The sequence below is a fragment of the Triticum urartu genome, unplaced genomic scaffold (genome assembly GCF_056163025.1).
Source record: "Triticum urartu cultivar PI428250 unplaced genomic scaffold, HENAU_Tu73 scaffold977, whole genome shotgun sequence".
In the NCBI taxonomy this organism is placed as follows: Eukaryota; Viridiplantae; Streptophyta; class Magnoliopsida; order Poales; family Poaceae; genus Triticum; species Triticum urartu.
In genome coordinates, this window is record NW_028261172.1 from 5,001 (window position 1) to 20,000 (window position 15,000).

Here is a 15,000-nt window from a genome sequence, read left to right on the forward strand (position 1 = left end):
TCGGGAGCAGTAATTTAATCGTTCAAATTTTTTTCTTGTTTTATTATTTTTTTAGTAGTCTTATAGTAGTCTTAGATTTTTCATTTTGATGAGCCTCGCTTTGAGGAATTCATGGAATAATCCATTTTCATGGAATAATGAATTAAGGAAGAAAGGATATGAGTCTACCGCTTACAAGAAAAGATCTCATGATAGTCAATATGGGCCCTCAACACCCATCAATGCATGGTGTTCTTCGACTGATCGTTACTCTCGATGGTGAGGATGTTATTGATTGTGAACCCATATTAGGGTATTTACACAGAGGAATGGAAAAAATCGCGGAAAACCGAACTATTATACAATACTTACCTTATGTAACAAGGTGGGATTATTTAGCTACTATGTTTACAGAAGCAATAACAGTAAATGCACCAGAATTCTTGGAGAATATTCAAATACCACAAAGAGCCAGCTATATTAGGGTAATTATGTTAGAATTAAGCCGGATAGCTTCTCACTTGCTATGGCTTGGACCTTTTATGGCGGATCTCGGCGCACAGACTCCTTTTTTCTATATTTTTAGAGAGAGAGAATTAATATATGATCTATTTGAAGCTGCTACAGGTATGCGAATGATGCACAATTACTTTCGCATCGGAGGAGTAGCCGCCGATCTACCTTATGGATGGATCGATAAATGTTTAGATTTCTGTGATTATTTTTTACGCGGAGTTGTTGAATATCAACAACTTATTACACAGAATCCAATTTTTTTAGAGCGAGTTGAAGGAGTAGGTTTTATTAGCGGAGAAGAAGCAGTAAATTGGGGCTTATCGGGACCGATGTTACGAGCTTCTGGAATACAATGGGATCTTCGTAAAGTAGATCCTTATGAGTCTTACAACCAATTTGATTGGAAAGTCCAATGGCAAAAAGAAGGGGATTCGTTAGCTCGCTATTTAGTACGAATTGGTGAAATGAGGGAATCCATCAAAATAATTCAACAAGCTGTAGAAAAAATTCCTGGAGGACCTTATGAAAATTTAGAAGTCCGACGCTTTAAGAAAGAAAATAATTCTGAATGGAATGATTTTGAGTATAAATTTCTTGGTAAAAAACCTTCGCCCAATTTTGAATTGTCAAGACAAGAGCTTTATGTAAGAGTAGAAGCCCCAAAAGGTGAATTAGGGATTTATCTAGTAGGAGATGATAGCCTTTTCCCCTGGAGATGGAAAATCCGTCCACCCGGGTTTATTAATTTGCAAATTCTTCCTCAGCTAGTTAAAAAAATGAAATTGGCTGATATCATGACGATATTAGGTAGTATAGATATCATTATGGGGGAAGTTGATCGTTGAAATGATAATAGATAGGGTAGAGGTAGAAACTATCAATTCTTTTTCGAAATTGGAATTATTAAAAGAAGTCTATGGACTGATATCGATTCTACCCATTTTGACCCTCCTTTTGGGAATAACAATAGAGGTACTCGTAATTGTGTGGTTAGAAAGAGAAATATCTGCGTCGATACAACAACGTATTGGTCCTGAATATGCTGGCCCCCTGGGCCTGCTTCAAGCTATAGCAGATGGGACTAAGCTACTTTTTAAAGAAGATATTCTGCCATCCCGAGGAGATATTTCTTTATTTAGCATTGGACCCTCTATAGCAGTCATATCAGTTTTATTAAGTTTTTTAGTTATCCCTTTGGGATATCATTTTGTTTTAGCCGATCTTAGTATTGGTGTTTTTTTATGGATTGCCATTTCAAGTATAGCTCCTATTGGTCTTCTTATGGCAGGATATAGCTCAAATAATAAATATTCTTTTTCAGGCGGTCTACGAGCTGCTGCTCAATCCATTAGTTATGAAATACCATTAACTTTTTGTGTGCTAGCAATATCTCTACGTGTGATTCGTTAAAATAGATCTTTTTCCTATAAAATCCATTAACTATTTATATTCCTTTTCTTATTTAGTATTTGGGTTGGTAAGTTAAACTAGATAGCTATATGAGTGAAACAAAACAGCTTATAAATTTGTAGTAAAAAGAAAAAATCTCATTTCCTACGTACAAGAAAAAAGTGGAAGTAAACATAAGCAGTGTAAACTCTTTATCCCAAGGTTGATATTTTTTAATTAGTCATCATATCTTGAAGCGGCCAAGAATAAAGGATTCACGATATGGAATTCCATTACTAGAATACTCCTAGTTATTACTATAACTTAATAATCCATAAGAAGAATCCACCAAAAGTTAGTGAAGGGTTAGGAACACTAAAGTACATAAAGGATTAGTAATGGAAAATCTAAAACATTAGAGATTTTTGCCCATAAAAGGAATCATAATAAGGACTTGCAATTTGTAGAAATTATCAAGTAGTACTTTCTTCGGATTCCGATCCAGAGTATGTTCCCATTCACTTGTTAAGGAAATGGCTATCAAGAACGAATTAACCCTTTATCCATTTTTTCTTTTTAAATACCCCCTCCCTGGGGAAAGAAGAATAGTAAAAAAGATATGGAGTGCACTAGAAAAAATTTTCATTATTTCCTTCCTCTATCCATATTCATGCAGAATTGCTCATGAACTAATACCCAACTCTTTCCATTTATTAATTGAATTCCTATAACAAGTAACAAGTGTTTTATTCCAAGATTAAGTTATTACTGAACAAAGAAAAATTTTCATTATATTATAAAGGATGAGATCAATTCGGAAGCGCTTTTTCTTATTCTAGCAGACGGAATTCCTTTGGTCTAATTTAGGACTTTCAAATCTATTTTATTTTATCTAATTCTATCTACGCCCCCGGGGCTAGGAACAAAACAGTCCTTTCCTTTTTCTGATCATAGAGAAGCCGTATGAAGCTAAGGTTTCATGTACGGTTTTGAAATAGCGGTGGGAACTGTGATGTTATCACCGACTATGATTATCTAACAGTTCAAGTACAGTTGATATAGTTGAAGCACAGTCAAAATACGGTTTTTTTGGATGGAATATTTGGCGTCAGCCTATAGGTTTTCTGGTTTTTTTAATTTCTTCTTTGGCAGAATGTGAAAGATTACCCTTTGATTTACCAGAAGCGGAGGAAGAATTAGTAGCAGGTTACCAAACTGAATATTCCGGTATCAAATATGGTTTATTTTATCTTGTTTCTTACCTAAATTTATTAGTTTCTTCTTTATTTGTAACAGTTCTCTACTTGGGCGGGTGGAATTTATCTATTCCCTATATATCCTTTTTTGATTTTTTCCAAATGAATAAAGCAGTTGGAATTTTGGAAATGACAATGGGTATATTTATTACATTAACTAAAGCTTATTTATTTCTCTTCATTTCTATCACAATAAGATGGACTTTACCGAGGATGAGAATGGATCAGTTATTAAATCTTGGATGGAAATTTCTTTTACCTATTTCCCTGGGCAATCTCTTATTAACAACCTCTTCTCAACTTGTTTCACTATAAATAAGATAATACAATAATAGTAAGAATATTTTCAACACAAAAGCTCTCTCAAACAAGAGAAAGAAACATATCTTTTTCATAGATATTTAGAATGAATATGTTCCCTATGGTAACTGGGTTCATGAGTTATGGTCAACAAACAATACGTGCTACAAGGTACATAGGTCAAAGTTTCATAACTACCTTATCCCACACAAATCGTTTACCTATAACGATTCACTACCCTTATGAAAAATCAATTACACCAGAGCGTTTCCGAGGGCGAATCCACTTTGAATTTGATAAATGTATTGCTTGTGAAGTATGTGTTCGCGTATGTCCGATAGATTTACCCGTTGTGGATTGGAGATTTGAAAAGGATATTAAAAGAAAACAATTGCTTAATTATAGTATTGATTTCGGAGTTTGTATATTTTGTGGCAATTGTGTTGAGTACTGTCCAACAAGCTGTTTATCAATGACTGAAGAATATGAACTTTCTACCTATGATCGTCATGAATTGAATTACAATCAAATTGCTTTAAGTCGGTTACCAATCTCCATAATGGGAGATTACACAATTCAAACAATTAGGAATTCGTCTGAAAGTAAAATAAACAAAGAAAAATCTTCGAATTCAAGAACGATTACTGATTACTAAACTTTGATTTTGTCTTTCTGTTATAAAAATCTAATAATTCTTTATTAAACTTTAAAATTAAACTATAAAGAAAAACGAAAAACTACTGCTTATTGGAAATTATTTCTTATTTTAAATCAGACTAGATTTTCGTGATATAATATAATTTATAACTATAAGTTTATACACAAAAAAATACCCTAATCCTTTTTTCCTTCCTTGAATCCTTTAGTTTTAGTCAGTTCATGAAAAATTTTATACTATTAATTTCTTTTTATCCATAATGGATTTACCTGGACCAATACATGAGATTCTTATGCTATTTGGGGGATTTGTTCTTCTACTAGGGGGTCTAGGAGTAGTATTACTTACCAACCCCATTTATTCTGCCTTTTCGCTGGGATTAGTTCTTGTTTGTATATCCTTATTCTATTTTTTATTAAATTCCTACTTTGTAGCTGTCGCACAACTTCTTATTTATGTGGGAGCCATAAATGTCTTGATCATATTCGCTGTAATGTTCGTAAATGGCTCAGAATGGTCTAAAGATAAGAATTATTGGACTATTGGAGATGGGTTCACTTCACTCGTTTGTATAACTATTGTTTTTTCACTAATGACTACTATCCCAGATACGTCGTGGTATGGAATTCTTTGGACTACAAGATCAAACCAAATAGTAGAACAGGGTCTCATAAATAATGTTCAACAAATTGGAATTCATTTAGCAACCGATTTTTATCTTCCGTTTGAACTCATTTCCATAATTCTTCTAGTTTCTTTAATAGGTGCAATTACTATGGCTCGGCAATAAGAAAACTTAGAAAAAGTACAAATTATAAGAATTGCAAATCTAAAATAAATAACTAAAGAATCACAATTTTGATTTAGTAAAATCCATCTACTGCCAACAAATACCTCCTTTTTTTTTTTTTTTTTTTTCTTTTGTTGTGTAATTGTTCTATTGTAATTAATTGAATCGGTTCAATTCTTGCCCTCATATTGAAATGAATCGAGATTGATAAGGAGTTAGTTAATGATGTTTGAGCATGTACTTTTTTTGAGTGTCTATTTATTTTCGATTGGTATCTATGGATTGATCACAAGCCGAAACATGGTTAGAGCTCTAATATGTCTTGAACTTATACTGAATTCAATTAATCTAAATCTCGTAACATTTTCTGATCTATTTGATAGTCGCCAATTAAAAGGAGATATTTTCGCAATTTTTGTTATAGCCCTTGCAGCTGCTGAAGCCGCTATTGGACTATCCATTCTTTCTTCCATCCATCGTAATAGGAAATCCACTCGTATCAATCAATCTAATTTATTGAATAATTAGACTTTTGAATAATTAGACATAGAATCCTCTAAACAAAGGCGCACATATTAAAATAAATAGAAATCAATACTATTTTCTTAGTATTATTTGAGAATATCCATTTTTTTTAGTAGATTATTGCATAGTATTCTTTTTCACTTAAATGAATTTTTGTATTTGTAATTCATTGATATTGCAATTTGAATATTGCAATAATTTATATTGAAAAGACGATAGCCAATTTATTGGCTAATTCGAATTCGTCTGTACAATTCGTAAAATTCTTTCTTATTTCTTATTTATTGTTGAAATCCAAAATTAAAGTCTCTTGGCTCTCTTCACGCTTTCTCACAAACAGATTAAAAAATAGATTTTTTTTTTTGAAGTTTGGATAAACCATTGCTTCGTCTGGTGTCTACAATACATATGACTCATTATAGTACTAATTTCATTTTTACCAGATCGAAAAATTTTATGTTGAAAAGAAAAATTTATAGATCCAATGTCACATTCCGTAAAAATTTACGATACATGTATAGGATGCACTCAATGTGTACGAGCTTGTCCAACAGATGTATTAGAAATGATACCCTGGGATGGATGTAAAGCCAAGCAAATTGCTTCCGCGCCGAGAACCGAAGATTGTGTGGGTTGTAAGAGATGTGAATCTGCCTGCCCGACAGATTTTTTAAGTGTCCGCGTTTATTTAGGGCCTGAAACAACACGTAGCATGGCTCTATCTTATTGATACGTTACAAAAAACTTCACTCGAATCGTCTGATTCCTCTTTACCGAAGAAGCCTGTGCTCGAAATAATCGAGCACGGGCTTTTCTGGTCAAAACGTATCTTGTCTTTATCACTTTATCATGAGTTATTTTCCTTGGTTAACAATACTTGTTGTTTTGCCGATATTTGCAGGTTCATTAATTTTCTTTTTACCTCATAAGGGAAACAAAGTCGTTAGGTGGTATACTATATCTATTTGTTTATTAGAATTCCTTCTAATGACTTATGCGTTCTGTTATCATTTCCAACTGGAGGATCCCTTAATCCAATTAAAGGAGGATTATAAATGGATAGATGTCTTCGATTTCCACTGGAGATTGGGAATCGATGGACTTTCATTAGGATCTATTTTATTGACAGGATTTATCACTACTTTAGCTACTTTAGCAGCTTGGCCAATTACACGGAATTCGCGATTATTCTATTTCCTGATGCTCGCAATGTATAGTGGTCAAATAGGATTATTTTCTTCGCGAGACCTTTTACTTTTTTTTATCATGTGGGAGTTAGAATTAATTCCTGTTTACTTACTTTTATCCATGTGGGGGGGGAAGAGGCGTCTATATTCAGCTACAAAGTTTATTTTGTATACTGCAGGCGGTTCCATTTTTTTCTTAATCGGAGTTCTGGGTATGGGCTTATATGGTTCCAACGAACCAGGATTAGATTTGGAAAGATTAATTATCAATCATACCCTGCAACCTTGGAAATACTTTTATATTTTGGCTTCCTTATTGCTTATGCTGTCAAATTGCCGATTATACCCCTACATACGTGGTTACCAGATACCCATGGGGAAGCACATTATAGTACATGTATGCTTTTAGCGGGAATATTATTAAAGATGGGAGCATATGGATTGATTCGGATCAACATGGAATTGTTACCTCATGCTCATTATCTATTTTCGCCCTGGTTAGTAATAATAGGAGCGATCCAAATAATCTATGCAGCTTCAACTTCTCTTGGTCAACGAAATTTCAAAAAAAGAATAGCTTATTCCTCTGTATCTCACATGGGTTTCATAATTATAGGAATTGGTTCCATAACCAACATTGGACTCAATGGAGCTATTTTACAAATATTATCCCATGGATTTATTGGTGCTACACTTTTTTTCTTGGCAGGAACCGCTTCTGATAGAATGCGTCTTGTTTATCTCGAAGAACTGGGGGGAATATCTATCCCAATGCCTAAAATTTTTACCATGTTTAGTAGCTTTTCAATGGCTTCTCTTGCCTTACCAGGAATGAGTGGTTTTGTCGCAGAATTAGTAGTATTTTTTGGACTAATTACTAGTCCAAAATTTCTGTTAATGCCAAAAACACTAATTACTTTTGTAATGGCAATTGGAATGATATTAACTCCTATTTATTTATTATCTATGTTACGCCAGATGTTCTATGGATACAAGCTATTTAATGTTCCAAACGCAAATTTTGTGGATTCTGGACCACGAGAACTCTTTATTTTAATCTGTATCTTTTTACCAGTAATAGGAATTGGTATTTATCCAGATTTTGTTCTCTCCCTATCCGTTGACAGGGTAGAGGCTCTCTTATCCAATTATTATCCTAAATAGGTTTGCTTTTTTTTACTCGTCTGCTCTATTAATGCAGAAATAAGTAAAAAAGTATATAATGCAGAAATAAGTAAAAAAGTATAATTAGATCTATCTCGAATTTTTGAGAACCCTTTGATAAGGCGTTCAAGGGGTTCTCAAATAAAACATAAAAGTAAAAACCTTCATTTCATGAAGGTTTTATTTTATGTAATCATTTAGGTGTTAATGTAAACGAACCATAACTATGTAAGCCTATTCCTAATAGATTTATACCAAAATAACAAATCCAAATTATAAGAAATCCTATCAAAGCTATAAGTGCAGAATTCGTACCCTTCCAATTTGGATTTGTTCTACTATGTAAATAAATTGCGAATATGGTCCAAGTAATAAATGCCCAAGTTTCCTTAGGATCCCAATTCCAATAGGATCCCCAGGCCTCATTAGCCCATACTGCTCCACAAAGAATACCTACGGTTAAAAGGGTAAATCCTAGGCTAATGACACGATAACTCCAAGAATCCAAACGCTCCGTTAATTGATATTTGTAATAATTTGGAAATGAAGGGACAGAGGTTCTTTTTAAAGCACTTCTTTTTGCATAAAAATATTTAATATCACTAAAGAAAAATGTTTTATTTAAAACATTTTTTTTCTTTTTAGAAAAGAAATGGAAATTATTTCGAAATCTAATGATTAGAATAGCGGCAGATAATAAGGATCCGCACAAAAGAGTTGCATAGCTTAATAACATCATACTGACATGCATCATTAACCACTGAGATTGTAGAGCAGGTACTAGTATCGTGGATTGATGCATTTCAGTTAAAAGACCCGATGTGGCAAAGCCTTGCGTTAAAATAGTACTTGGCGTAGTTATTGTGCTTAAATCATTTTTAGAGTTCTGTATTTTAGGAATGGTATGAAGAATATACAGGGCCCATGAAAGGAAGATCAATGACTCATATAAATTACTTAATGGAAAATGTCCCGAGGAAGCCCAACGAGAAACTAAGAATCCTGTTATAGAGAAAAAAGTAACTATCATTCCTTTTTCTGACGAATCGCGTAATCCTCCAAGTTCACGAACTAATAAGGTTATAAAATGAATCGTAATCACAATTGAAATCGTTGAGAAAGAGATATGAGTTAGTATATGTTCTAAAGTTGCAAATAGCATAAGGGGAAGGTCCCATTACAAAATTGTAAATTTCGAATTGATTTCTAATCTATTGTATTCTTTTTCAAGAATGCCGCCACTCGGATTCGAACCGAGATGCTTGAGCACTGCTTCCTAAGAGCAGCGTGTCTACCAATTTCACCATGGCGGCTAACTTCAAATAATAGGTAACTTAAAAGAATAATAGCTATTATCTTGGGAATCGTCGATATTGGGAAAGTCCATAAAATTTAGGAACATTAGAGTTTTCATTAAAATAGACTTCGTTTGGTAGTATCGTTTCCATTTTTTTTTTTTACAATAAACTCTTGCTTTGCCCAATAGAAACACAAACACTGCTTGAAAGAGTTGGAACTTCTTTTTTCTAACTTGCAATTATAGAACTAATTTTTTCTAATTAATTTCCCCTTTACATTTTGAAAATTCTTTCAATACAATGAAAAAAATCCAAAAGGGTTTCTATTTAATGATGAAATTAAAATAAAATGGATAAATAGAAAAGGCTTTTTGGATTTTTTAAAAATTTCTAGAATGAAAGTCTTTATGCTCTTATTAATAAGATTTACTAACCTTATGATTTTGGAGAAGATAGGTGGAAGTTGTAAGTCCTATTGTAAGAATACTCCACTTTTCATAATTTTCCTAATAGAATATGAGGATTCTATTAGGAAAATTATGAAAAGTTCATTGATAGGAAAAGAATACTTAGCACACAGTATACCAAACAAAACTTTTTTTTTCTTGTATATATAAGATAAGAGGGGTTTTTTGTTCTAAGAATATTGTACCGAGTAATTCGACACATAAAAGTACATTCAAAGAAGAATCCAAATTATTAAATAATTGGAATTCTTTTTTGATAAGTCAATTCATATTATTCCAAAATCTTATTATTTGTTTGTTGCCCAGAAAAACCCTTTGGTTTTGGATGCTCATTACCGCTCGAAAATGATCTTGATTTTACTAAAGAATAAGATTGTACTATGGAAAAATAAGTCTTTTTCTTCCAAATATTTTTACGAATACGCTTTTTTGACATTGAAGTACGTTTTTTTGGAACTGCCATTCAAAAAGGAAATTACTTTTTTCTAGTTGTATGTGAAAGACATCTATTGCTGCAAATCAATCCTTCTTTCTTCTTTTTATTAGTATTTATACTTAGATACTGAAAGATACTTAAATTTTGAATTATTTTTTACTTCATTTTGTCTAATGCGGATAAGACAACAAGAATTTTTTAACATTTTTTCTTTATATATTTTATACTTTTTTTTTAATAATATAGAATATATAGAAGGGTTTCTCATTTAAATCTATTTATATCTATTTATATATCAAGTATACTCCATATATAGATATATGGTATGGAAGCCTATCCCCCATATAAGATAAGACGGGGGGATAAAAAGAAGGGAAAATGAAAATAGTTAATTAAGTTCAGAATGGTATTCCATAAAGGAAAGGAATTCCAATCAAAACAAAAAATACTGAGTCTCTTAAACAAGACATTCTAAAACTTAGGTAATTTATAGTCATTAGAATTTTAGTTCTATATGAAGTAAGGACTATTCGATAATTTCTTATAAACATAGGTTTTCATTGGAATTCACTCAATCAGTTAATTATGGAACAAGAGAGCTGTTTCATCTTTGTTTTAAAGAAATATAAAAATGAATTATGAATAGAAAGTAAAATGATTCCACTTTTTTTTTTTTATTTTTATAAATATCTTTATTTAGTTAATAAAATAACTTCGTTACCTAGTTATTTTATTAACTTTTTTAATTTAACCAACTAAACCCATTCTTAATTTTTAATTATTTCAATGAGATAAATTTTGGAAAAATTAAGAATTTCAGTATTTTTTCTTATTCTTTTTATTTATTCTTTCAGAAAGAGATAAGAATTGGTTTGGTGAATCGGAAACAATTTTATAGAAAAATTGAAGTAAAAATTGAAGTAAAAATTGCAATTTCTTTTCTTATGGAACATACATATCAATATGCATGGGTAATCCCTCTTCTCCCACTTCCAGTTATTATGTCAATGGGATTTGGCCTTATTCTTATTCCGACAGCAACAAAAAATCTTCGTCGCATATGGGCTTTTCCTAGTGTTTTACTCTTAAGTATAGCTATGGTATTCTCAGTTCAACTGTCTATTCAACAAATAAATGGAAGTTCGATCTATCAATATCTATGGTCTTGGACCGTCAATAATGATTTTTCTTTAGAATTTGGATACTTGATTGACCCACTTACTTCTATTATGTTAATACTAATTACTACTGTAGGAATCCTGGTTCTTATTTATAGTGATGGTTATATGTCTCACGATGAAGGATATTTGAGATTTTTTGTTTATATAAGTTTTTTCAATACTTCCATGTTGGGATTGGTTACTAGCTCCAATTTGATACAAATTTATTTTTTTTGGGAACTCGTGGGAATGTGTTCTTATTTATTGATAGGCTTTTGGTTTACACGACCAATCGCAGCGAGTGCTTGTCAAAAAGCTTTTGTAACTAATCGTGTAGGGGATTTTGGTCTATTATTAGGAATTTTAGGTTTTTTTTGGATAACAGGTAGTTTAGAGTTTAGGGATTTGTTCAAAATAGCTAATAACTGGATTCCTAATAATGGAATTAACTCTTTACTTACTACTTTGTGTGCTTTTTTATTATTCCTTGGTGCAGTTGCGAAATCCGCACAATTCCCTCTTCACGTATGGTTACCCGATGCTATGGAAGGGCCCACTCCTATTTCGGCTCTTATACACGCAGCAACTATGGTTGCTGCGGGAATTTTTCTTCTAGCTCGACTTCTTCCTCTTTTCATATCTTTACCTTTGATAATGAGTTTTATTTCTTTAGTAGGTACAATAACACTATTCTTAGGAGCTACTTTAGCTCTTGCTCAGAGAGATATTAAAAGAAGCTTAGCCTATTCTACAATGTCTCAATTGGGTTATATGATGTTAGCTCTAGGTATAGGTTCTTATCAAGCTGCTTTATTCCATTTGATCACTCATGCTTATTCAAAAGCTTTATTGTTCTTGGGATCCGGATCCGTTATTCATTCAATGGAACCTCTTGTTGGATATTCACCAGAAAGTCAAAATATGGTTCTTATGGGCGGTTTAAGAAAATACATTCCAATCACAAGAACTACTTTTTTATGGGGTACACTTTCTCTTTGTGGTATTCCACCTCTTGCTTGCTTCTGGTCCAAAGATGAAATCCTTAGTAATAGTTGGTTGTATTCGCCCTTTTTTGGAATAATAGCCTCCTTTACTGCAGGATTAACTGCCTTTTATATGTTTCGGATATATTTACTTACATTTGATGGGTATTTGCGTGTTCATTTTCAAAATTACAGTAGCACTAAAGAGAGTTCCTTGTATTCAATATCCTTATGGGGAAAAAGGATACCCAAAGGAGTGAATAGGGATTTCGTTTTATCAACAACGAAGAGTGGAGTTTCTTTTTTTTCACAAAATATACCAAAAATTCAAGGTAATACAAGAAATAGGATAGGATCCTTTACTACGTCTTTTGGGGCTAAAAAAACTTTTGCCTATCCGCATGAAACGGGAAATACTATGTTATTTCCTCTTCTTATATTACTACTTTTCACTTTGTTCATTGGATTCATAGGAATCTCTTTTGATAATGGAGGAATTGGTAATGGAATAGCAGAGTTAACCATATTATCAAAGTGGTTAACTCCCTCAATAAACTTTACCCAGGAAAGTTCTAATTCTTTTGTAAATTCATATGAATTTATTACTAATGCAATTTCTTCTGTAAGTCTAGCTATCTTTGGTTTATTCATAGCATATATCTTCTATGGATCCGCTTATTCTTTTTTTCAGAATTTGGATTTAATAAACTCTTTTTACAAAGGAAATCCTAAAAAAGAATTTTTAGATCAAGTAAAAAAAAATATATACAGTTGGTCATATAATCGTGGTTATATAGATATTTTCTATACTAGGGTCTTTACCCTCGGTATAAGAGGGTTAACCGAACTCACGGAGTTTTTTGATAAGGGTGTTATTGATGGAATTACCAATGGAGTGGGTCTTGCTAGTTTTTGTATAGGAGAGGAAATTAAATATGTAGGGGGAGGTCGAATCTCGTCTTATTTATTCTTTTTTTTATGTTATGTATCTGTGTTTTTATTCTTTTTTCTTTCTTAAGTTAAGGAATTTACAACAAGTCTCTTGCAAAAATAACTATCCTATCCCCTTTCTACAATCTCTCTATATCCTTGTTACATAAGGTAAGTATTGTATAATAGTTCGGTTTTCCGCGATTTTTTCCATTCCTCTGTGTAAATACCCTAATATGGGTTCACAATCAATAACATCCTCACCATCGAGAGTAACGATCAGTCGAAGAACACCATGCATTGATGGGTGTTGAGGGCCCATATTGACTATCATGAGATCTTTTCTTGTAAGCGGTAGACTCATATCCTTTCTTCCTTAATTCATTATTCCATGAAAATGGATTATTCCATGAATTCCTCAAAGCGAGGCTCATCAAAATGAAAAATCTAAGACTACTATAAGACTACTAAAAAAATAATAAAACAAGAAAAAAATTTGAACGATTAAATTACTGCTCCCGAATATTCAACTGACCGATTAATTTCTTATAACGTACTCTATTTTTCTTTGCCAAATAAGCCAGCAAACGTCGACGTTTTCCCAAAAGTCTTCGTAGACCTCTTTCCGATGAAAAATCTTTTTTGTGTAATTCCAAATGTGAAGCAAGTCTCCGTATCTTATTGGTGAAACTGAATACTTGAAATTCAACAGAACCCCTGTTTTCTTCTTTTTCTTCTTTAACCATAAATCCAAAAATTTTTCTACCTCCTTCTCTTTTTCATGTATTTTTCTGATCAGGAAAAATACAAAATTATGTCAGTTATTTTGAAGTTATTCTAATCTCGTACACACACAAATTTGCAATTATTCATCTACTACTGGAATTTGGATTTATTTTATCGATGCAAATTGGATTTGGATAGAAGGGTACATTCTTTCTAATATTTTAGATAGAAGAAATGTTTCTTCTATCTAAAATATTAGAAAGAATTTTGCTGATTTATTTATTGCTATATGCAATTTATGGAATTGATACACCATTTAATTGATATCATTTAGCAAAATGAAACACAGCATATGCATCCATCTTTTGGCTCGAGAATTTCACGGGATAGAGATATGGTATAAGAAATAGACTATTAAGTAACTCTAAATGAATTGTGGATACATCTGTATCCTTAACATACTGAAACGATTGTCATTATTCGTATCAAACCAATAGCGATTCATACAAGCTAAATCTTCTAATCAATGGTGGGCCAATAATGAATTTTTTTGCATATGTATTAAGACGCTTGGCCTGATTTCGAAATTGTCCAGAGTTTTATATGTTGTTTTCATTGCAAAATGATGGGTCTCCTTCCATAACTTTCCAATTACGAGTACGAGAATTGAAAGACATGAAAATTCTCAATTCTCTACGGCGTCTAGTAGATAGAAACAAGAAAATCAGAAGAATCTTTCTCTCTATTCACTATCATTCCGCGTCTTCGACTTCTATTAGTTTCTTTTCTTCTTTAATGCAATAGCTATAGTTTGATATAAGAATCCATTTCTCAAAGTAATGGAAACCATTCTCTTATAGGAAATGGTTCGAAAATCGCTATTCCACCTTTTAGGTATCGTGAAAAGTGATACCTGTGAAGATCGTGCATTTCAGTCAAATTCAGATCCGTTTTTCGAGTCCATGATATAATATAACCAAATTGGATAGATCTTCCACCTGTTTAGCTAAGAAAGAATAGATACAGAGGTGGATAATAGATCGATATGAAGATCATGAGCTGCCCCATAATGAAATCGCCAGTAGTCGCGAATATCTCCTTCTTCCCTAATCCAAGATTGGAGAAAGAAGATCTAAGAGGGACCTATGGAGAATGTAGTCAGAAATCCATAATAGAGTCCGACCACAACGACCGAATTAATTATCCTCATCGAGAAACTTAGACTACTAAATAGAA